General features: G+C 49.1%; 1 non-coding gene across 1 annotated transcript; it reads right to left on the reverse strand.

Annotated features, from left to right (window-relative positions):
* Nucleotides 1-2,705: 2,705 nt before the first annotated feature.
* Nucleotides 2,706-2,787, reverse strand: trnas-gcu (transfer RNA serine (anticodon GCU)). Its single transcript has one exon. It is a non-coding gene; the product is annotated as a tRNA-Ser (tRNA).
* Nucleotides 2,788-25,599: the final 22,812 nt, after the last annotated feature.

A 25,599-nucleotide genomic window follows, 5' to 3' on the forward strand; every position in this document is an offset into this window, starting at 1 on the left:
TATACAATAAACCTATCACTACTGGCCAATACTTAACTTAGGAAGAGCCCACCAGGTTAGGGAAATGAATGGCTTGTCCAATCAAATCTGGCCCGCGGGATTCAAAAGGCTGCTACGGGTCGGTGGCTAGGTGTTTCTACCGGATAGCGATCGTTGGATTCAAACTTACACTTGCCGGTGGCTGGTCTTGCTAAGGTCTCGAGCAGGCGAAGATGAGAGAGAGCGAGATCTGAACTTGGACCTTCACTCTTATAGGGCCCAGGGGCTTCCCGCCTCCCGGGGCGGCCCTTGACCCTGAGTCCCAAGTGATTGGATTCTGTCCCCAGTCTCTGGGGTCGATGTGTCCAATGGTGAGGCGATTCCTCGATCGGGGGGTGGTCGCTCACCTGTCTTTGTTTCGGCCACTGCAGGCGCCGACAGGTCTGGCCCGGTATTCAATTGCTAATATGTTGCAATTGTTCCCGGGGATAGCCGATTTAACTGGATGTCTGAGTAGATTAGGTGTAAACAGTCCTGAACGCAACTGCGGATACCTGGGTTGATGGGCTGTTGATAGCCCTGAGTATCGATCTGGGCTACCTTCCCAGAGCTGAATATGCAAACCTGTCTGCAGCTGCCTGCTTGTGTCTTCTTGGCTGCTTTTCCCAGCAGTCTTTCGGGTTAGCCGTTTTAAACTCGGTTTTGGCCAGATTAATCGGAACGCAGCCATTTTACATGGCTACACTGCCGCCACCACCGGACTTGAGGAGTAGCGTGCCGGCGAGAACGGCAGAGGTGTCATTACAAGTGCCCCTAAGCTGGCGCCTTTGCATGAGGACGCCTCTAGCCGCTCCCCCAGTACCCACTTCCTAATCATGGCTATATTAAACTTTTGCAATTACTACTGGGCGGCTAATATAGCCATGATTAGGAAGTGGGTAGTGGGGGAGGGGTCGGTGTGGGAGCAGATGGAGGTGGCATCATGTAAAAGACACAAGTTGGGGAGCACTGATAACAGCGCCTCTTCCATTCTCGCCGGCCCGATACTCCACAAGTCTGGTTGTGGTGGCTTCTCTGAGAGTCTGGGGGCAGTGGAGGAGATATGAGAGAGTAGAGGAGGCATTGGTTTAGACCCCGATTTATAATAACCATCGGTTTGTACCGGGTAGGCTGGATTCCGGAGATGGCAAAGGCAGTAATTGGGGATCTAGTTATAGACGGTAGCTTCCCCAGCTTGAAAGCCTTGGAGGATAAATTTGAATTGCCAGCAGGGAATGGGTTTAGGTATCTGCAGGTACGAAACTTCTTGAGAACGCAGGTTCTGGCCTTCCCGCTGCTGCCACCATGGGGGATACAGGACAGAGTGGTCTCCAGTACATGTGTGGGAGAGGGGAAGGTATCAGATATCTACCAGGAACTTTTGGAATCAGAGGAAAATCCGGTGGAGGAGCTTAAGGGCAAGTGCTGCTATTGTATAAAGTGTTAGTGAGGCCACACCTGGAGTATTGTGTTCAGTTTTGGTCTCCTTACCTGAGAAAGGACGTACTGGCACCGGAGGGTGTGCAGAGGAGGTTCACTAGGTTAATCCCAGAGCTGAAGGGGTTGGATTACGAGGAGAGGTTGAGTAGACTGGGACTGTACTCATTTGAATTTAGAAGGATGAGGGGGGGATCTTATAGAAACATATAAGATTATGAAGGGAATAGGTAGGATAGATGCGGGCAGGTTGTTTCCACTGGCGGGTAAAAATAACTTCAATCAACTTAACTTAAGTTAACTTAAGGGGTTAAAAATAACTTCAATCAAAGAAGCCAGATCCCGTCCTAATATGAAATGAAATGAAAATCGCTTTTTGTCACAAGTAGGCTTCAAATGAAGTTACTGTGAAAAGCACCTAGTCGCCACATTCCAGCACCTGTTCAGGGAGGCTGGTACGGGAATTGAACCGTGCTGCTGGCCTGCCTTGGTCTGCTTTCAAAGCCAGCGATTTAGCCTGTGCTAAACTATTTTTGAATTAGTAGATTTTTCTGAGGCCGCTAAACCATCTAACTCGAATACCAATACTCTGAGGAATTTGGCCAATTGTATATTTGATTGATCACTTTTTCTGCATTTAACAAACAAGCTTGAATCCGCTTTGGTGCCAGTCATTTTTGGAAAAGAAATTTATGAAATTAGTGAGTCTGTCTGAAGCTTTACTAGAGAGATAGACTAGATAGTCAGCTCCCGAGAGAGAGGTTGGTAATTTAAATATTATAACGAGGCCGTGTGCCTCATTTTCCTGCACCATTTTGAATTTTAACTCTGAATGATCTGGTGACTTGAGCCTCAGCAGCTTCGGGGTGGTGAGGACAATTGGATCCAGGAGCTTAAGTGGATTTCCGTTTGCTGAATCTAACATGCCTGCCTCACCGTGCATCTACCATCAGACAGCAGCCCCTCACCCCAAGGCCTCCAATTTCCCGCATCCCCACCTAGGGCTCCTTCTCTGACTTTCCGCTCCTGACTGAAAGCTAAGCCCATCAATCGGACTGACTTGCAGGTGGGGGCCTGTCAGCAACAGGATAAGATTCCTCAGCACAGTGGGAATCTCAGACAACCCGGTTTTCCTTGCCCACCCACCCCCATCGAAGGTGGGTCAAAAAATTAAAATCCCCTCTCGAGTTCAGTGTAGCAACCGTGAACTATCTATTATTTTCAACCATTCGAGAAGCTTCATGAAAGATCGACAAGGATGGGATTCTAACCCACGCGTGCAGAGCACAATGGATTAGCAGTCCATCGCCATAACCACTCGGCCACCTTGTCTCCCGAGGAGCTTCATAACCATTGTAAATGATGTTATAAGAGTACTACTGTTAAATATAGCTATTGCATCTTGAACACTGAAGTCATCTGTAACAATGGTGTGTTATTTGCAAAGAGAATCTGATGAGGGCACATGATAAAAACAAGAACTAAGATGGCCTCCATGAAGAGGGTTCTCTGACCCCTGGTCAAACTAAAAAAACGTGTCTAGATCCATCAACAGCTGAAAACATTTTCCTGTATTTAGGGAGCGACGGCTGAAGAAATTTACTACAGTGTTTATTTATTTGCTCAAGGGAATATATGAAGCCAGGCCAGACAGAAAGGCTGGAATTTTACAATTGATTTTCAGACCAGCAGCTCGGGTGGGTAAAGCGATGTGCAGCTCGCCAGCTGCTCTGCTGGCTTTTCCCGCCTTGTTTTTAGACACTGAAAAAAGGTGAGGGAGGGTTTCCATGACAGCTCTTGAAAGATCGGGGCACCGCTTTTAAAGGGTGTCCCGATGCATAAAAGATAAATATAGCAAAAGGGTAACTTCCTCACCATGGAATAAGTCCCCACCATCGAATTCCCCCTCCTTCCCCATGGAAACGGAACCTTCCTCCTTCAACAAGGACACTGTACCCCTGCACTCGAAGTGTGGGAACTTTGGGACTGCATAATTAATCATCTCTTCTTATAGATTTGGATTTATTGTCACGTGTACCGAGGTAAAGCGAAAAGTATTGTTTTACGCACAGTCCAGGGAGATCATTCCATATAGAAAAACATAGGACATACAATAAATACAAAATGTAAATATATAGGCATAAACATCGGGTGAAGCATACGGAGTGTAGTGTTACTCAATAGAGAAGATGCGGAGAGAGATCAGTTCAGTCCATAAGGGGGCAATTCAGGAGTCTGGTAACTGCGGAGAAAAAACTGTTGTTTTGAATCTGTTAGTACGTGTTCTCAGACTTTTGTATCGTCTGCCCAATAGAAGAGGTTGGAAGAGAGATTAACCCGGGTGGGTGGGCGGGGGTGGAGATCTTTGATCATGCTGCCTGCTTTTCCAAGGTTTGGGAGGTGTAGACAGTGTGAATGGACAGGAGGCGGGTTTGCGTGATGGGCAGGGCTGTGTTCACGACTCTCTGTAGTTTTGTATGGTCTTGGGCCGAGCAGTTGCCATACCAGGCTATGATGCAGCCAAATAGGATGCTCTCTATAGTACATCTGTAAAATTTGTTAAGAGTCAATGTGGACCTGTTTCCTGAGGAAGTATAGGCATTGTTGTGCTTTCTTGATCATAATGTCGAAGTGGGTGGACCAGAACAGATTGTTGGTGATGTTATGCAGACACGGGTGTGTACGACACTTCGCTTCCTGAAGACAATGACCAGCTCCTTAGTTTTGCTGACATTGAGGAAGAGATTGTTGTTGTTACACCACACCACTAGGTTCTTTATCTCCCTTCTGTATTCTGACTCATTGTTGTTTGAAATCCGACCCACTACGATCGTGTCATCAGAAAACTTATAGATGGAGTTGGAGCCATATATTGCCACACAGTCTTGTGTGCACAGGGATTATAGTGAAATGAAATGAAAATCGCTTATTGTCACAAGTAGGCTTCAAATGAAGTTACTGTGAAAAGTCCCGAGTCGCCACATTCCAGCGCCTGGTACGGGAATTGAACCGTGCTGCTGGCCTGCCTTGGTCTGCTTTAAAAGCCAGCTCTTAAGCCCTGTGCTAAACCAGCCCCTTAGTAGGGGGCTAAGTACGCTGCCTTGCGTGACCTGGTATTGAGGACTATGTGGAGTTGGTTTCATTGTTTATCCTTACTGATTGTGGCCTGTGGGTCATGAAGTTGAGTATCCAGTTGCAGAGGGAGGAGTTAAGCCCCAGGTTTTGAAGCTTTGCTATGAGCTTGGCTGGGATTATGGTGTTGAAGGCGGAGCTGCAGTCAATAAATAGGAATTTGATGTAGGAGTCCTTGTTGTCGAGATGCTCCAGGGATGAGTGTAGGGCCAGGGAGATGGTGACTGCTGTGGACCAGTTGTAACGGTATGCAAATTGCAGTGTGATGCGACCATCAATTCACATGAGACGAAGAGTTGAAGTGAACAGTGGTTTTAATCAGCTAGATCTGTGCCTGCCTGCGACTGCTCCGTACTGAGTGCCGCCTACAGGCTGCAGATCTATATACCTCCCCCGAGGAGGCGGAGCCATAGGCGGAGCCCACAAGGGCCTCAACATAATACAATACAATGTAATGCAATATAATGATGAATGGTAGCAGTAATACATTCACCACACAGTGGATCAAGGCATCCTGGGAGTATAGAGTTGATGTGTCTGATGACCAACCTCTCGAAGCATAATGATAGATATAAGGGCCAGCAGGCAGTAGTCGTTGTGGCATGTTGCCTGGTTCTTCTTTGGCACTGGTATGATGGTGGTCTTCTTGAAGCAGGAGGTAACCTCATAACGGAATAGGGAAAGATTGAAGATGTCCACAAACACACCCGCCAGTTGGTCCACCCAGAATCTGAGTGCAAGCCCAGGGTCTCTGTCAGAACCCATTGCTTTCTGTGGGTTCGTTTTCAAGAAGGGTGATCTCAGATCATGGATTGCTCAGTCGGTAGACCAAGAAGGGTGATCTGACTTCTGAGGCTGTGACGGCAGGTATTGAATGTGTCTGAGGCTGTTGGGGCAGTTGACAACAGTTTGTTGGCTCCCTGCTAGAAACAAGCTCAGAATGCATTGAGTTCATCGTGGAGGGATGCGATGTTGCCAGAGATTCCACTCGGCTTTGCTTTGCAGCCGGTATATTGTTTAAGCCTTGCCATAACCGACGGGAGTCCGTCTTATTAGTCTGTGACTCCAGCTTAGTCTGGTATTGTCTCTTGGCATCCCTGATGGCTTTGTGGAGGTCATACCTAGATTTCTTATATAGGTCAGGGCCACCTGTCTTGACCGCCTCTGACCTGGACTTCAGTAGGCAGTGGATCTCCAGGTTAAACCATGATTTCCGGTTGGGGAACGCACGTACTACCTTCTTTGGCATCCAATCTTCGACACACTGAAGTCTATCCCTTTAGGTTGGCCACTGAGTTTTTGAATATAGACCAGTCCACTGACTCCAAGCAGTCACATAGGAGCTCTTCTGTTTCCTCGGACCAGCATTGCACAACCTTCTGGACCGGATTCTCTCGCTTAAGTTTCTGCTTATATGCCGGGAGAAGGAGCACCAATCTTATGGTCTGATTTTCCGAAATGCGGTGAGGGAATGGGTCGGCAGGCGCCTTTTCTGTTTGTGTGGCAGTAGTCAAGGATGTTGGGGCCACTGGTGGGAGATGTGTTGGTGGAATTTCGGAAGTACACTCTTGAGGCTGGCCTGGTTGAAGTTCCCGGCCGCTATGTACAAGGCCTCCAGGTATTCTGTTTCACTGTTGTTTATAGCAATGACAACAATTCAGTGAAAGAATACATGTTTTAAAAAGGGGCATAGGATGGCAGTCATAAAAGGAAGATGGAGGGGAAGACTAATTATCGGACAAGGAGTGGAAAGGATGGACTGGAGAAGAAAAGGAGAAGGAGCATGAGAGAAAAGAGAGGAGGGGAGAAAGTTTTCAAACAAATTACTGACTTCCAATAACTTGCACTCCAATCATAGTTTGAGGCTAAGGGGTTAACCTTTTAGGATTGAGGTGAGGAGAAATTTCTTCACCCAGAGAGTTGTGAATCTGTGGACATCTCTACCACAGAAAGTAGTTGAGGCCAAAATGTTGTGTAATTTCAAGGAAGAGTTAGATATAGCTCTTGGGGCTAATTGGATCAAGGAACATGGGGGAAGGTGGGATCAGGTTATTGAACTTGATGATCAGCCATGATCATAATGAATGGTGGAGCAGGCTCGAAGGGCCAAATGGCCTCCTCCTGCTTCTATTTTCTACGTACGTTTCCAGTACCTGGACCCGCACAGGAATTCTGAAGCAGAAGCCAGAGATTAGGAGAGCTTTGGTTGGAGGATTTGTTTCAGATTATGAATTAGTGGTGAAGGTTGTGGAGCTGAATGGTATGGGTTAGAGTGGACTCTTGATAATGTGTCAAGGCTGAGAAGGGCTTTTGGTTTTGGAAGAAATTCCAAAACGCAAGGCATGGAGGCTGAATGTTCAACCAGTAATCTCGCGATGGAAGGCAATGGCGGGGAGAGAAGCAGGGGGTGGGGAGTTACTTACTAAACCAGAGTTAAAAGGCCAGAAGGTTAAAACTGGAAAAGGTTTTAAAGATAAAAAGTGTAGATGGCTGCACTGAAATTTATTAAGGAGGATAAGGATTTTGAATAATAATAATAATCAAGTTTATTGTCACAAGTAGGCTTACATTAACACTGCAATGAAGTTACTGTGAAACGCCCCTCGTCGCCACATTCCGGCGCCTGTTCGGGTACACTGAGGGAGAATTCAAAATGTCCAAATTACCGAATAGCCAGTGGAGCCAGTGGAGAAATATTTGGGACTTATAATACTGAATTCACATAGTACTTTTCCCTCATTAGACACTGCTCTCTGAGCATCAATCTCAGAGTTTGACTGATATGATAGCATCAACAGTGTCACATTGCTTTATATGTTAACTTTAATGTAATTAAATATTCTCGAGGCTCTTCTTAAGATGAATCAAAAATTCAATAGGGTTTGGGAAAGCAGTTAAGAAAGGCAACCAAAGATTCTGTTGAGTAGATTTGATTTTGAAAAGTTTGTTGATGGTGACGAACATTGCAGTGAGGCAGGGTGGGGAGCTTGAGGAAGAGAATTTCAGAGTGATAAGGACGACACGGCTGAAGTATCCAAGAGAAAGAGTAGATATAGAACTTAGGGAAAGAGACTGTGAGTTCTTGAACAAGTTGTCATAGGGAGGGACAAAGTATTGGAGGTGTTGGCAGGCTTAAAAGTGGACAAATCTCCAGGCTCGGATGAATTGTGTTCCAGGATGCTGTGGGAAATGAGGGAGGAGATTGCAGGGACTCTGACCCAAATGTTTAATTCCTCTCTCTGGCCTCAGGGAAGGTGTCAGAGGACTGGAGAATAGCTAGTGTGGTCCCACTATTGAAGAAAGGTTGTAGAGATAAGCCAGGGAACTACAGCCCAGCGAGTCTCACGTCAGTGGTAGGGAAACTATTGGAAAACGTTCTGAAGGAGAGAATCTATCTCCACTTGGAGAGGCAAGGTTTGGTCAAGAAGAGTCAGCATGGCTTTGTCAGAGGGAGGTCATGCCTAAAAGATTTGATTGAATTTGTTGAGCTTGTGACCAGGTGTGTAAATGAGGGTCATGCAGTTGATGTGGTTTACATCCATTTCAGCAAAGCTTTTGACAAGGTTCCACTTGGGAGACTTATAAAGAAGGCAAATGCACATGGGATACAGGATAACTTGATAAGGTGGATCCAAAATTGGCTTAGTTGTAGGAGTCAGAGGGCAAAGACAGGTGGCAGCTCTAGTGACTGGAAGCCAGTGTCCAGTGGCGTACCACAGGGATCTGTGCTGCTTCCACTATTGTTTGTCATTTATATAAATGACATAGATAACTATGTGGGGGGTAGAAGCAGTAGGTTTGTGGATGACACAAAGATTGGCCGGGTGGTTAACAGTGAGGTTGAGCCTGCCAACACTTCAAATAATGTGTCCCTCCCTATGACAATTTTCTCAAGAACCTCACAGTCTCTCTCCCTGAGTTCCATATCTCCATCCTCATCCTCTTGGGTGCAGACATATGTAAAGTATTCGTTCAACATCTCACCAATGACCTCTGGCTCCACCCACAGACCTCTTCTGAGCTGCATTATTCTGTGATTCTGGTTACTTGTGTTTATCAAAATAGTTGGAAGTCATGTGTTATGGGCGAGGTGTTTTCAGAACTCCAAAATGTATCATGGAGTTCAACCAACCTCTCCCTTTAATGTATATGTTGCTTTTCCTAGCACACGGCTTGTTCCCTAGGTGTTAAAGGCTTTACTATTATGAGTTTAAATCACCCTAATGATCCAGAGATAGTCTTTCATGGCAGAGATCCAGCTCACTGCAAACACAGACACTCCCAAACTCTTTTCAAACTGCAAAACTGCAGCTCTCTGGAAACACACAGACACACAAAAGCTGCTTTTCCAAACTGAAACTTCCAAAATGGCTGACCTGAGCTCAGCCCCACCCACTCTCTGACATCACTGTTTTCTTAAAGGTACATTGCTTAAATATCCATGTCTTAAAGGTATTCTCACATGACACCGCCCCCCAAGAAAAATAAATAAACCATCAACTTCAAGATGGTTTCATTTTTCACTTTTGCACCATCCACTAAGAAATGCACACAGTAAAAATACGTTTACGTTTCACAAAAAAAAACCACACGCAAACAGGCATAATAATATAGTCCATTTTTCTTTGCTCTTCCTCCTCCAACCAAAGTCCTTCTCGATTGACAGTCTCTTTGAACAAAGTCTCTGCACGATCCATCCATTCCTCCACTCCTCGGCAATTCTCTTCAGAATCAGATACTCTAGTTCAATCTGACCAGAGAGACCCTTGCAATGCTCCAATACAGGAACATTGGTGATCACAGCTTTCGGGCAGTCAAATGCCTGTTGAAAGTCCGCTGTCCATTTACATTTTTTACGTTTCTTCAGCAATTCCATCAGTTGAGTAATCACGCCACAACATTTTTGCACAACTGTTCGATCAAATTCATTCATGCTAGGAGATCGCACTATTTCCCTTCGTCTTGAGGGTATCGGAAACTCCGCAAGGAAAGTGATTTGGACAAGAGTCCGTTCTTGTAACTTCACCTTTCTATAGACCACACACAACCGTTGGGTACCGTCTGGTTTAGGTACCATCACTATGGGTGAGCTCCATTGGCTGCAACCCACTTTATTTATGCCATTCTTCAGCATACTCTCAATCTCTCTGTTAACCTGATCCAATTTTAAAGGATTAAGTCGATATGGATGTTGTTTGATTGGAACAGCATTTCCCACATCTACACCATGTATAGCCATTTTAGTACTTCCCAATTTATCTCTACAAACTTGCCCATGTGATATCAATAACTCTTTCAGGTCAGTTTGTTTTTCCTCTGGAAGGTAACTTAACAATTCATCCCAATTTTTAAGAAATCCTCATTTTCCAATTTAATTTCAGGTATGTCAAATTCAGAGTCATCTGGATTTGGTTCGTCACTTTGAGTTAGAATCATTAAAACCTTCTTTTTCTCTCCTTCCTTTCAAAGTACCTTTTAAGCATATTCACATGATACACTCGGTGAGTCTTCCTTCTATCTGGTGATTTTACCACATAATTCACCTCACTTAATTTCCTTTCAATCTGATACGGTCCACAAAACCTAGCTTTTAAAGGCTCCCCTACCACTGGTAACAACACTAAAACTTTATCCCCACTGGCAAATCTACGAACTTTGGATTTCTTGTTCGCTACCCGTTTCATCACATTTTGTGCAACTTTCAAATGTTGTCCAGTCAATTCACCTGCTCCATTTAATCGTTCACTAAAATATGACACGTAATCCAATAGTGTAATTTCCGATTTCTCATCCACCAATTTTTCCTCAATCAATTTAAGTGGTCCTCTTACCTCATGACCAAAAATTAGTTCAAAAGGACTAAATTTGGCAGACTCATTAGGTGCATCCCTAATTTCAAACAATACGAATGGGATTCCTTTATCCCAATCCTCTAGATAATCTTGACAATACTCCCTCAACATTGTCTTTAATGTCTTATGCCACCTTTGTAATGCTCACTGCGATTCTGGATGGTACGCAGTTGATTTAAATTGTTTTATTCCTAAGCTATCCATAACTTCTTTGAATAACTTTGAAGTAAAATTCGTTCCTTGATCCGATTGAATTTCTGTGGGTAGTCCATATCTCGTAAAGAATTTAAGTAACTCCTTCACAATCCTTTTAGCTGTAATATTACGTACTGGAATGGCCTCTGGAAACCTAGTAGACACATCCAATACAGTCAAAAGGTATTGATTCCCACTTTTTGTTTTAGGAAGCGATCCTAAACAATCTATTAGGACACTTGTAAAAGGTTCCTCAAATGCTGGAATGGGTATTAAGGGCGCTGGTTTTATCACTGCTTGAGGTTTCTCTATCACTTGACATGTGTGACATGATTGACAAAATTTAACTACATCTTTATGTAGTCCAGGCCAATAAAAATGTTTCTGGATTTTAGCTTGAGTTTTCCTTATTCCCAAATGGCCTCTCACTGGTACCTCATGTGCAACTCGCAACACCTCCTTTCTATACCCTACCGGCAATACTACTTGATGAACTTCTGCCCACTTTCCATCCACCTGCATATGTAAAGGTCTCCATTTTCTCATCAAGACATCATTTTTACAGTAATAACACTCTGGTATACTCTCAGATTTCTCTTCCGTATATGCTTTCTGATATATCCGTTTTATTTCTGCATCTTTCTGTTGTAACTCCACCAATTTTCATGAACTAAAAAGATTTGCCTCATCCTCCACCTGTTCTTGTTCTTTTTCAACCATCTGATCAAAAATCGTTTCTGATAATTGCACTTCAACTTCATCTTCACTCTTTGATTTCTCCTCTTGTCTTAACCTGTGACTTTGCGACCTTGTTACCAGCTTCCTGCAGAGGAGGTGGAGGCAGGGCTCCTTGATCTCCTGGGAGCAGACACACACAAGCTGCTTTTCCAAACTGAAACTTCCAAAATGGCTGACCTGACCTCGGCGGAGACACTACCAGTCACAGAGGTCCAATACCGGAGATGACTGTGCCTATCCCAGAGGATGGTGGACCTCCTGTGCAGGTGATGCAAGAGTTGGCACCGCTGGGATTGGGAGGTTATCCATTGTCTGTGGTCCTGAAAGTTACTGCCGCTCTGAACCTCCACGCTAGCGGCTAGTTTCAGGGCTGCACGGGTGACGTGTTCATGGAAGGCAGGTCATGTTTGAACTAATTTACTGCAATTCTTTGAGGACATTATGAGGACATTATGGGATGTGGTGTATCTGATTTCCAGAAGGCATTGGACAAGGTGCTGCTCAAAAGGCTGCTGCATAAGATAAAGGTGCATGGCATTATGGGTATTGGCATGGATAGAGGTTTGGTTAACTAAGAGAAAACAAAGAGTGGGAATAAATGGATGTTGTTCTGGTTGGTGAAGAGTGGTTAGTGGTGTCCCTCAGGGATCAGTGTTGGGACCGCAATTGTTTACAATTTACATAGATGATTTGGAGTTGGGGACCAATTGTAATGTGCCAAAGTTCACAGATGACATTAAGATGAGTGGTAGAGTAAAGTGTGCAGAGGTCACTGAAAGTGTGCAGAGGAATATAGATAGTTTAAGTGACTGGGCAAGGGTCTGGCAGATGGAGTACAATGTTGGTAAATGTGAGGTTATTCATTTTGGTAGGCATAACAGCAAAATGGACTATTATTTAAATGGTAAAACAATTGCAGTATGCTGCTGTGCAGAGGGACCTGGGTGTCCTTGTGAATGAATTGCAAAAGGTTGGTTTGCAGGTGCAGCAGATAATTAAGAAGGCGAATGTAATTTTGTCCTTCATTGCTAGAGGGGTGGAGTTTAAAAAACAGGGAGGTTATGTTGCAGCTGTATAGGGTGCTGGTGAGGGCACTCTATCAATACTGTGCACAGTTTTGGTCTCCTTACTTGAGAAAGGGTGTACTGGAACTGGAGGGGTGCAGAGGAGATTCACTAAGTTGATTCCGGAGTTGAGAGGTTTAGTTTATGAGGAGAGACTTAGTGGACTGGGACTATATTCAATGGAATTTAGTAGAATGAGGGGGGATCTTATACAAACATATAAAATTTGAAGGGAAAAGTTAAGATAGAAGCAGGGAGGTTGTTTCCACGGGTGGGTGAAACTAGAACTAGGGGGCATCGCCTCAAAATAAGGGGAAGTAGATTTAGGACCTGAGTTGAGGAGGAACTTCTTCACCCAAAGGGCTATGAATCTGTGGAATTCCCTGCCCAGTGAAGCTGTTGAGGCTACCTCGTTGAATGTTTTGAAGGCAAAGATCGATAATTTTTGAAACAGTAAAGGAATTAAAAGTTATGGTGAGCAGGTGGGTAAGTGGAGTCCATCAAAAGATCGGCCGTGACCTTATTGAATGACTGAGCGGGCTTGAGGGGCCAGATGGCCTACTCCTGCTCCTAGTTCTTATGTTCTTACGTGGCATATCCCAGTCAGCAGCGCACAAATGTATAAGGAAGGTGATAGATGCGCTAGTTGCGTGGGCCCACATGTACATCAACTTGGAGCCAGGATGCCAGGGACTTGGGCTACACCTGCATAGCAGGTATGCTCCAGGTGCAGGGTGTCATTGACTGCACCCTCATGCCTATGTGTTCCCCATGGCAGCATGGGGCGCAAATTTTAAACTGGAAGGCATACCACTCCCTCAATGTCCATGTCGTGTGAGACCACACAATGCACATCATGCAGGTGTGTGACAGTTTCCTGGGGAGCTTCCATGATAGGTACATCTTGGGGCGCTCACAGCTCCCAGACATTTTTGTGCAAGAACAGTGGCTGGAGGAATGACTCCTTGGGGACAGAGTGTACCTACTCAGGAGGTGGCTGATGACACCAGTGCAGAGGCGCAAACATCAGCTGAGATCTGTTACAAAGAGGCTCATGCATCAACATGTGCATTGGTCAAACAGGTGATTGGACTGCTCAAGATCCAATTCCGTTGCATGGAGAACCCCTCCATCAGAGGCTGTCCTGCATCAGTGTTCTGCTGCACTCTGCATAACCTGACACAGCAGTGGAGCAAGCAGCTGGACCAGGAGGAGATAGAGGAGCACCACATCACCTCGGATAAGGAGAAGGTTGAGGAGGGGGGACACCTGCAAACTGCGGAGGAGGAGGAAGGACTCGGGTGATGGCCAAGGCCCACATGGAGCGCAGGGCTAGGGATGCCCTCATTGATTCTTGGTTTAGTGACAACAGGACCAGGGTGTGAAGACCTCTCACAACATGGGGTAACATCCTCTCATGTGGTGCCTGGAGTAGGTCATCAACATGGTCCATTCATGGGCAGGGTGTTACTGGAGAATGATGATGACTTGCAGCGAGGGCGGGGCGATGCTCATCGCGAAATGTCTGACTCCTGAGTGACAGAGAGCTAAACACCACCTGCCATTAATCGGGGCCCACAGAGGCAGAATAACACATCTCAGCTGTCACTGCCTCTTCTGAGGTTAGGGGTCCCAAGGGGTTTCGCCACCTCTTGATGAGGTAGGCAGACTCTCACCCGTATCAGCCGATGACCTCCTCATAACTAAAGAATGCTGCTCACATGAGAAGCCTGGGTGTTGGTGTGGGCCGGGTAATCTTTCATTGATGGGGGGTGGGGCGGCGGGTGGAGCTGGGGGGGGGGGGGGCCTGCGCCAGGAGTGACGTGGCTTTACTGCGTTGTCAGTGTGGGAGGTGGGTGCTGACATTGCGCTGTCATTCTCACACTACACAGGGAGGAAGAGGCAAGTTCGCCTGAGGGTTTGCGAAACATGCCGCTATGACATGGCAGCGTGAAGCTCTTTCTGGGTGATCAAAGTGATTTTTAATGCTGGCTCGTTATTACAATGGTGTCGCTTCTCCAACAGTGCCCAGCTTCGCCGGTGCCCTCTGGATACCTGGTGTTTCTTCATCTTCCTCACCTTCCCGCTATGTCGAGCTGTATCCCCAAGATCCACAGCTGAGGTTGAGGCGCCCTGCTGACTTCACGCCCTGTTGCCTGAGATGGCCTTGGCGGGCATCCTCTGGAGGGCCGGGACCTTGAGGGTCCCAGCCTGCTTTTGGGCTGCACGAGTGATGCGGTGCTGCCCTTCCCGGTGTGCGGGGCTGGAGGTGTTTCACTCACAGGGTGGGGTGTGTCAGGTGGGCTGGACACATGCAGGGTCTTCCGGGTGGAAGGACCCAGGTTGCAGTCCCGCCAATTCTCTTCCCTTTGGATGCCTGGGGACTCCTGGGCTCCTCTGCAGGATACAGGAGCAGCTGGAGTGAGTTCCAGAAACCCCGTGAGCCTCTGTCGTTGACACTTGTGAATTTCCACTAGTGCCTGCACCACGCAGTTGACGCACTGCACCATAGCTCTTGCGCCTTAGCCATGGAGGTAATGAGCTGAGCTGAGGGAGTGGACATCCACGCCATGGCGTGCAAGTCCTGAACCAAGGGCTCCACTGCGGTTGCTACCCTCGCAGTGTTTGCCTCGTTGTGTTCGACTGCCGGCACCATCTCCTTGGACAGAAGGTGGTGCGACTCCTCCAGTCAGCCTTGAAGTCCGAGGAAGAATGCTGTTATCCCTCCATGATGCTTGTGACTGTGCCTTTGCAGCTCCAGCAGCTCTGGGATGTCCGTATCCATGGGAACATCATCAGCCTGGAGCTCAACAGAGTATTGGGTTCTGGCATCCTTCTGAGTGTCACAGCCCTGCCTCTGCCTGCTGTGGATCATCAGGTGTGAGGTGCTCACTACTGACTGATCAAGAAACCTGTCTATTGGTTAACCCCACCCCAGGTGTGAGTATCTGCGCAGGTGGAGGGTGCGGGTGACAAGTGTGACACTTCTTCAATACTGATCTCCGAGATGTCTGCCTCGAAGTTGCTCGGGTCCGTGCTGTCCAGGGGCCGTGAGGATAGTCTGGGCTGGTCTGCTGACTGACCTGCAATGGAAGGGAGATGGCATTATTGTGGGACAGGGGAACACTGATAGGAGAAATGTCACTCACATGAGGCGTGCGCCAGGGCTGGATGTGTTGAGGGCTCTCACTTGTGTTTTTGGCGCCAACCTCGTCCTCTACACAGGTGCGGTCCTGCTCCTCATCGGCAGGCTCAAGGCTTGTTCCGGCATCACTCCGGCTGGCTGTGTTTGCTCGTGCCCGCTGTGCTCGAGTTTGTCCTGCAATGAGACAGACAGGAAGAGTGTTGGCGGGAGTTGTGACTTGTCAGATGGGGATGAAGATTGGCATCCATGGGAGGTGAGTGTGTGCGAACTACTGAGGCGGTGGGTCGAGGGGGGGGGGGGGGGGGGGGCAATGCATGACAACTTCTGTGACCTCGCGAGATGGGTGGAAGTGAGATCACCATGGAGACGTGAGGGCTGCGTGAAGGGATGCTGAGTGAGACATGAGGAGGCAGACTTACCCTGGATGCATGAAGAAGATCATTAATCTTACGACACTGCAGCCCTATCCTCTTTTGGAGTGGGCCGGTGTTGACAATCGCGGCCACAGCCTCCCAGTGGCGTTTGTCATTTTATGGTTGGATGTCTGCCCGACCGTGGGTAGACGGTTTCCCACCCCTGCTCGACCCGTTGGGAAGTTTGCTGAGGCTCCCTCTGTAAAACGTGGTGTAGTATTTCTGGCAGCCACCCCCCGATTGGACTTGGAACAAGTGCTGGGGAGGAGTTTAAAAGGACCGTCCCACTGATTATGGGGCGGGCGTTTCAGACAGAAGCCGCTACATACCTGGCCTGATTCACTTGGTGAAAAAAGAATTGTTGAAGAGGCTGAATATACGGTGAGTTTTCCCACTGTCGGCGCCGGCATGATTCCTCCCGGTCTTCTTACCAGAACCGACAATATGGTACAATTCTGGAACATAACAACAGTCAGAGCACTTGCTTTTATATGTGCCTTCATGCATTTCTTTAATCTTAAAAAGCTTTGTACACAACAAGTTATTGCAAATGAGGTCAGGTCAAAAGTTAATATGCACAAGTTAATAAGAGAAATGTTCCCAAACTACTCTGAGCGCACCCTTCTCCAGCTTTAGAACCATAGAATCCCTACAGTGCAAAAGGAGGCCATTCGGCCCATCGAATCTACACTGACCCTCCGCAAATGCACCTTACCTAGGCCTACTCCCCCTGCCCTAACTCTGTAACCCCGTAACCCGACCTAACCTGTACATCTTTGGGCCATGGGAGGAAACTGGAACACCTGGAGGAAACCCACGGGAGGACATGTAAACTCCACACAGACAGTGACCCAAGGCCAGAATTGAAGTTTTAATGGAGATGGGATCAGGAATGGGCAACCGATCTGCTCAAGGGAGGGTTGGTTGAATATTATAGTGAAGCTGCCGGCTTTCGGCTTAACAGGCATTTTATTTTCAACTCAAGTTGCTGGGTTTTCCTGGCCTCGGGAGACCTGAGAGGTGAAAGGAGACGAGGAGTGCTGAATCCATGAGGCAAGTGCCTTTACAGCACTTGTGAGAGGTGCAAACTCCCATTTACCCTTACTGTTCGTTCTTGACATTAGAATTTTGTAAAAGGCTAAATTACATGGGCACAGTGTTTAAGCTTGTTCACAAACGTGTTTATTTACAAAAGAAACCCTCCCAATACCCTAATACAAGAGCACTAAATGAGTACAATGATGCCGCACTGGTTAGCTCGAGTTACCTTGGATTCTGACAAAATATAAACCATGAATTATTAGTAAAAGCCTCAACTGAAAAGCTACAGGCAAAACCTCATGTTTCCGCCCAAAATTCAACTCAAATCCCCTCAGGATTTAGTTGTTACCCTTAAATCATCCTTAAACCTCAGCCCCCACATTTCTCGAGTCTGGCTGATATTTACAACTCCCCGCTCAGTTGGTCGTTCCTGGTGAGAATAGCAGGTCCACCAATCAGGTTGATTGTTCCTGACCCTCTTAACTGACTGCAGTCCCACACCCCCAGGCGAATATCACCACGACGTGACTGAAAAGACTTCCCATCCCCAACATGGTTGGTCTTGTCCGGTGATGAATGTAAGCCCAAGTCAAGGTGACCAGCTCTGACCCTCCTTCCGACTGCAGAGCCAGGCCCAATGGTCTTGATCTTTTTAATTACAAAACTTCATTGAAAATATCAAAGCACATTTAACATTTAACCATCTTTAACCTGGCACCTGCCTTCGGCCAGACAAACCAATTAATCATGATGTTGTTTCCATGACCAAAACAATGGACCACATTCAGATGTGATGTCACTGGCTCTCAGGCTGATTATGCATGTAATGAAGTCCATTTTTTATTAGCTGTTGTTGATGTTGTTTGTACGATGGCTGTTGCCTGGGACAACACAATAGTCTCCTCGTTTCTTTAATTGGATTGTCTGATGACAACTGATTTGGATCTTTGAGATGGTAACCCTAACCCTAACACAGTGGCTGGATTCTCCGGTTGCTGATCCCGAGATCGCGTTCGCCGACTGGCCGGAGAATCCAATGTTCCGACTAAATCGGGGGCGGCATCCACCCCCTCCAAAGCGGCGTACTCTAGGAGTACGCCACGCCACGTATCAACCGCCTCAGGATGTTGCCTGAGGCCCGCCCCCCGATGCTCCGCCCCCCCCAACTGGCCGAGTTCCCGACGGCGTGGGTCGCTCATGGTCTCACCTGTCGGGAACTCGGCATGGCGGCTGCGGAATAAGTCCAGCGCCGCCACAGTCGGGAGAGGGCCGATCCGCGGGCAGGGCGGGACATTATTCGGGGTTGGGGGCACCATGGGGGAATGGTCCGGGGTGCGCGAGCCGGCCGAAAGAAGGGGCTATTTTGCAGGCCGGATTCGCGAGCGGCAGCGCCATCCCACGTGCGGCCACAGACCGGCAATTCTCTGGGGCGTATCGGCAGCTAGACCCTGGTGCCCTATGCTGCCGCCCTGCTAGCCCCCAGCAAAACGGGGAATCAGTGGCTGTTTTGCGGCAGTTTATCTGGTGTAAAACCGCCACCGTGCCCACGCTGGCGTGGGGGGCATTGCCCCTAAATCGGAGAATTCAGCCCAGTGTCTTTACAAAGTTTTGACTTGGTCCCAGTATTGACATCCTTTGAAGATTAATGTCTGACAGTACAGCCTGCCTCTCTGTATTGAGGTTTGACCTGTTTGTTTGTACATTTATGAGCATGAAGCTATTGCCGTTTTATTTATAGTAAAAGTCCAGTTGGGGAGGAATTATGATCCTACACACTGCTTATGGCCAGGCGGAGCAGGAATGTTTCCTTGAGGCACAACATAATATTGAGTCAAGCCACCCATCCACTCCCATTCGACCCCAACAACCTCCTCAGCCCTGCGGCCAGTCAGCATGCCCCACCCATCAGACATCACACCGCCTGACCAACATCTGGGGCATCATTCTCCGACCCCCCAGCGGGTCGGAGAATGATCGTTGGCCGCTGTGAATCCCGCCCCCACGGGTTGCCGAAGTCTCCGGTACCGGATATTCGGCGGGGGCGGGAATCGGGCCGCGCCGGTTGGCGGGCCCCCCCCGGATGGGCTGAAGTCCCGCCGATAAATTGCCTGTCCCGCCGGCGTAAATTAGAGTACCTATTTACCGGCGGGACAAGGCGGCATGGGCGGGCTCCGGGGTCCTGGGGGAGGCGCGGGGCGATCTGGCCCCGGGGGGTGCCCCCACGGTGGCCTGGCCCGCGATCGGGGCCCACCGATCCACGGGCGGGCCTGTGCCGTGGGGGCACTCTTTCCCTTCCGCCTCCGCAACGGTCTCCACCATGGCGGAGGCGGAAGAGACTCTCCCCACTGCGCATGCGCGGGAAACTGTCAGCGGCCACTGATGCTCCCGCACATGCGCCGCCCCGACATGTCATTTCCGCGCCAGCTGGCGGGGCAACAAAGGCCGTTTCCGCCAGCTGGCGGGGCGGAAATCCTCCGGCGCCGGCCTAGCCCCTCAATGTTGGGGCTCGGCCCCCAAAGGTGCGGAGCATTCGCATGGATGCGCGATGCCCATCTGATTGGCGCCGTTTTGGGCGCCAGTCGGCGGACATCGCGCCGTTTGGGGAGAATTTCGCCCCTGAAGCCTCAAATCACCATCTGATACCCTCCGCATCCCCACCACTTTGAAATCAGGACTCTTCCATAATCGGAACTCACCCTTCCATCACAAGGTCTACTTGCTCACCTCAATTGTATCCTTTGAAGTGTTGGGTGCTCTGAGGTACAGACAAACCAACACGGTTGTGATTGGTACAACGCAGTTTTATTCCATTGAACTATTTATACATCAGACTTGGTACTCAGCACGTTGTGACTGTGTGAGTGTCTTGCTATGAGGTCCTGGCCCTGTGCCGTCTCCAGATGGACTGCCCAGGAAGTGTCGTGTTTCTTGTTTTATACTGTGTCTGCTCTTGTCTGTGAGTGACTGTCGTGTTATGTGTGCTAATTGGTCCGTTGGTCTGTCTATCATTATGTATGTGTTATGATGTATGTTTGAATATCATGACATCCCTCCTTTTTTACAAAATTATGTGTCTACGTGGTTATAAATATAAATGTGTCCTGAGTGCAGCTAAAGGTGTGTGTGTGTGTGCGTAATATTTACATCATGTACATGGGGCTTAACTATATACAAGGGGCGATGTCAGGTGTGACATGCTAACGAGGTTGTACCATAACAAAAGAAGAACAACGTGGAAATTTGGAACGATCAAACGAAGCCTGTAACGATAAAACAGTGACATGTTATAAAACAGTGGTTGCAAAAGTTTGACGTGTGAACAGTCTCATAAGTCCAGTCTAGTAGGTGGGCGACGAATTCGGGTTGACCACCTCAAGGGTGGGTCGAGAACCACCGGCTGAGGTGCGAGCCTGGCCACGGGCGGCGACAGAAGGGGCATGGTATATGGCAGCTCCACAAAATCGCTATCAGGAACCAGTGGAGGACACGGCGTCTGTGTAGGGTCCCGTTGCGAGCGTGGAAGTAAGCGAAGGGCTCGGCGATTGCGCCTACGCACGGATCCATCCGGCATGCGTACCAGGAATGAGCGGGGAGCCACGTGTCGGAGAACTTCGGCAGGTGCTGACCAGCCACCATCTGGTAGGTGGATGCGGACGTTGTCTCCAGGGGCCAGGGAGGGAAGATCAGTTGCCCGTGTGTCATACGATCTCTTCTGGCGACCGCGCTGCAGTTGCATCCTATGCAGTACCGGAGCATGGTCTATTGTTGGTGCCAGGATGGAAGGCACAGTGGTTCTGAGGGCGCGACCCATCAGCAGCTGTGCTGGCGAGAGACCCGTGGCTAGTGGGGCCGAGCGATAGGCCAGCAGGGCGAGGCAGAAGTCCAACACGGCAGCAGCAGCCTTGCAGAGGAGCCGCTTGGCAATGTGAACGCCCTTCTCCACCTTTCCATTGGACTGGGGATGCAGAGGGCTGGAAGTCACGTGTGTGAAGCCATATGAAGCAGCAAAGGACGACCATTCCTGGCTGGCAAAACAGGGCCCATTGTCCGACATGACAGTCATCGGAATGCCGTGGCGAGCAAAGCTGTCTTTGCAGGCCCTGATGACAGCAGACGATGTCAAATCGTGCAGGCGTATGACTTCAGGGTAATTTGAGAAGTAGTCAACTATGATGACATAGTCCATGCCGAGCACGTGAAATAGGTCGACACACACCTTCGCCGAGGGGGACGTCACCAGCTCATGGGGCAGAAGCGTCTCAGGAGGTTGCGCCGGCTGAAACCTTTGGCAGGTTGTACAGTTGAGCACCATGTTGGCAATATCGTCACTGATGCCCGGCCAGTATACCGCCCCTTGGGCCCTCTGTCTGCACTTCTCGACCCCCAAGTGGCCTTCGTGTAGTTGGTCGAGAATCAGCTGGCGCATGCTGTGCGGAATCACAATCCGGTCCAGCTTCAGAAGGACACCATCAATGATGGCTAGGTCGTCTCGTACATTGTAGAACTGTGGGCACGGCCCTTTGAGCCATCCTCCCGTCATGTGGCGCATCACTCGCTGCAGAAGGGGGTCGGCCGCAGTCTCTCGGCGGATACGAGCCAGACTGGAGTCGTCAGCCGGCAGATTTGCCGCTGTGAAAGCCACCTGTGCCTCGACCTGACATACGAACCCCTCTGCATCTGGCGGCGTGCTCACTGCTCTGGATAGGGCATCCGCCACAATGAGGTCCTTCCCTGGAGTGTAGACCAGTTGGAAGTCGTACCTCCTGAGTTTAAGTAGGATGTGCTGGAGGCGAGGGGTCAACTCGCTCAGGTCCTTGTTTATTATGCTGACCAGGGGGCGGTGGTCAGTTTCGACCGTGAACCGTGGAAGACCATATACGTAATCGTGGAACTTGTCTAAACCGGTTCGCAAGCCCAGGCATTCTTTTTCGATTTGCGCGTAGCGCTGCTCTGTGGGCCACTGGGGCCCATGATGACGTGTCATCCCTCTGCAGGAGTACTGCTCCAATGCCGGATTGGCTGGCATCAGTTGAGATTTTGGTGGCACGAGACGTGTCAAAAAACGCCAACACTGGTGCCGTAATGAGTTCGCGTTTGAGCTCCTCCCATTCCAGCTGGTGTGTGTGTTGCCACTAGAACTCTGTGGACTTTTTGACGAGGTGGCGCAGAGCCTTTGTGTGGGAGGCAAGGTTGGGAATGAACTTCCCCAGGAAGTTGACCATGCCAAGGAAGCGTACGACAGCTTTCTTGTCGGCCGGCTGCGGCATAGCTGTGTTGGCGCTCACCTTGTCTTCATCCAGATGGACCCCTGACCAGGAGATATGGTCCCCCAGGAACTTCAACTCAGTCTGGCCAAAGGAGCACTTGGCTCGGTTGAGGCACAGGCCGTTTTCCCGTATGCGGGCAAAAACGCGTTGGAGGTGCTCCTGCGGTGTGGTGGACCAGATGATGACATCGTCCACATATACGCGCACCCCTTCGATGCCTTCCATCATCTGCTCCATGATTCTATGGAAGACCTCGGATGCCGAGATGATGCCAAATGACATCCGGTTGTAGCAGAACCTGCCGAAAGGGGTGTGGAAGGTACATAGCTTTCGGCTGGACGGGTCCAGTTGGATTTGCCAAAATCCTTTAGAAGCATCCAGTTTCGTGAATATCTTCGCCTGGGCCATTTCACTGGTGATCTCCTCCCATTTGGGTATGGGATAATGTTCCCTAATAATATTATTATTAAGGTCTTTGGGGTCAATACAGATGCGGAGCTCGCCAGAGGGCTTCTTGACACACACCATGGAGCTGACCCATGGCGTGGGCTCCGTGACTCTGGATAGGACACCTTGGTCCAAGAGATCCTGCAGCTGCTGCTTGAGGCGGTCTTTAAGTGGCGCAGGTAGGTGTATGGCAGTGTTCCCATGCCTTCGAATGCCTCCTGGTTGTGGGCGAGGAGCGATTGGAGCTGTGCGTTGAACTCTGCATCCGGGAAGTCAGACGTGCCGTCTGGAGAGAGAGAGAGGATTCGTTGCACAAGGTGGAGAGCCTTGCGTGCCTGTGCGCCCAGCATGGAGTCCTTCGATGAGCCGACTATCTCGAATGAGGGTGTGGCCGTGTGTGTGTTGTGTGTCACCTGGAGCTGGCAGGATCCCATGCCCGGGATAATGTTCTCGTTGTAGTCGACCATCTTGCACCGGGATGGCCGGATTGGTGGTCTGACCTTCATGGCATAGAAGGCTGACCATGCTATGAGGTTGGCGGAGGCGCCAGTGTCCAGGCGGAAAGTGATCGGCGATCGGTTGACCGTTAGGGTGGCACTCCATTCATCACCCGGATTGATGGTGTTGACCCGGTTCCCATCAATGACCGCAACCCGGAAGGCGTCTTGGTCATCTGTGTCGTCGGTTTGGATGTCGTGATGTGGAGGCTGAATGGTCCGCACGTTCCTGCGAGGTTGTCGGAGATGTGAAAGATCAACAGGTTGAGCCGCTCGACAGTAGGCAGCGTAGTGGCCCATCTTGCCACAGCGTAGGCATTGTCGGGCTTTTGCAGGACATTGCCCTTTTAAATGTGCAGCTCCACAGTTGCCGCACGTCATGACGTCATGGCATTCGTTACGCCACTGCGCATGCGCAGTTCGGTCTTGCGTCGGGCGCGCCTGCGCAGCACGTCCCTCAGTGTTGCCGTAGGTTTTGGCGCGCACAAACGTGGGAGGCCTTAAAAAGCACGCGAAACGGCCGCCCTCGTCCGGGCTGCGGGCCGGGAGAAACTCGATTGCCTGGACGCGTTCGGCCTCATGGGCGGCCTGGCTTGCCGATTCGATCGCTAGGGACGCCCTCCGTGCCGATTCGGTCGCCTGAAATTGGGCATCGCGGCTAGTCGCATTCTCATGCAGGACACAGGCTTCAACTGCAGATGCTAAGGTCAGGCCTTTAATTTTTAGAAGCTGCTGGCGTAGGCCACTGGAGGCAACACCAAAAACGATCTGGTCCCGGATCATGGATTCTGAGGTGGTGTCGTAACCGCAGGACTGCGCGAGTATGCGGAGGTGCGTCAGGAAGGACTGAAAGAGCTCATCCTTACCTTGCAGGCGCTGCTAAAAGATATAGCTCTCAAAGCTTTCGTTGACCTCAACGTTGAAGTGCTGGTCGAGCTTGAGGAGGACCGTGTCATACTTAGCTTTGTTCTCGCCTTCCGCGAACACCAAGGAGTTGTATACATGGATGGCGTGCTGACCTGCGGTAGTGAGGAGCATGGCAATCTTTGTTTCGTCCGAGGCGCCCTGTTTTTCATTGGCTTGCGTGAAGAGTTCGAAGCGCTGCTTGACGAGCTTCCAATTTGTGCCCAGGTACCCAGTGACTTGCAACGGCTGCGGTTTGTTGTGGGTGTCCATGGCTCAGGATGGCAGATTTGCCGGTAGGTATCGATTCACTCCTGGTATCATGAAGTGTTGGGTGCTCTGAGGTACAGACGAACCAACACGGTTGCGATTGGTACAATGCAGTTTTATTCCATTAAACTATTTATACATCAGACTTGGTACTCAGCACGTTGTGACTGTGTGAGTGTCTTGCTATGAGGTCCTGGCCCTGTGCCGTCTCCAGGTGGACTGCCCAGGAAGTGTCGTGTTTCTTGTTTTATACTGTGTCTGCTCTTGTCTGTGATTGGCTGTCGTGTTATGTGTGCTAATTGGTTCGTTGGTCTGTCTATCGTGATGTATGTGTTATGATGTATGTTTGAATATCATGACATCCTTGATCTGCACTTTCCTTCACTTGACAAGCTGGAGGCTTGTCAATCAGGAAATTGACAGAAAGTGTCATGTGAGTGTCCCTTTAAGAAAGGTTTGGTCTTATCACATGACTTGTAGCAAGGCTTCAGTGATGTCATTTGTGGGTGGAGCTGCAGTGTTTCTCTGTTTTTATTTTGAAAGCTGTCCCAGAGAACTGAAAGTACATTGGGTGTGGCAAACTGCCTTGGTAACGTTAAAGATAGAGTTGCCTTCCGGAAGGAGTTTTGAATCTGCTGGTTGGAGGCTGAATCTCAGGGAAAGGACCAGACCCAATCAAGTGAGATTACAGTGTGCTGGGCCACGCCCTTGAAAGGGGTTTTGGTTCATTGGATTTTGTATTGAATTGGAACAGCTACCAAGTGGGATTCATTCAGAGTTATATATATAGATTACTGTAGCTGTTGTGTTTTCTTTATGTTTGTAATTGATAACAAATTCTTGTTGTGTTTTATATAGAACATAGAACAGTACAGCACAGTACAGGCCCTTCGGCCCACGATGTTGTGCTGACCATTTATCCTAATCTCAGGTCAACCTAACTTACACCCTTTCAATTTACTGCCGTCCATGTGCCTGTCCAAGAGTCGCTTAAATGTCCCGAATGACTCTGACTCCACCACCTCTGCTGGCAGTGCATTCCACACACCCACCATTCTCTGTGTAAAGAACCAACCTCTGACATCTCCACTGTACCTTCCTCCAATCACCTTCAAACTATGTCCCCTCGTGACAGCCATTTCCGCCCTGGGGAAAAGTCTCTGGTTATCCACTCTACCCA

The sequence above is a fragment of the Scyliorhinus torazame genome, chromosome 4 (genome assembly GCF_047496885.1).
Source record: "Scyliorhinus torazame isolate Kashiwa2021f chromosome 4, sScyTor2.1, whole genome shotgun sequence".
NCBI lineage: Eukaryota > Metazoa > Chordata > Chondrichthyes > Carcharhiniformes > Scyliorhinidae > Scyliorhinus > Scyliorhinus torazame.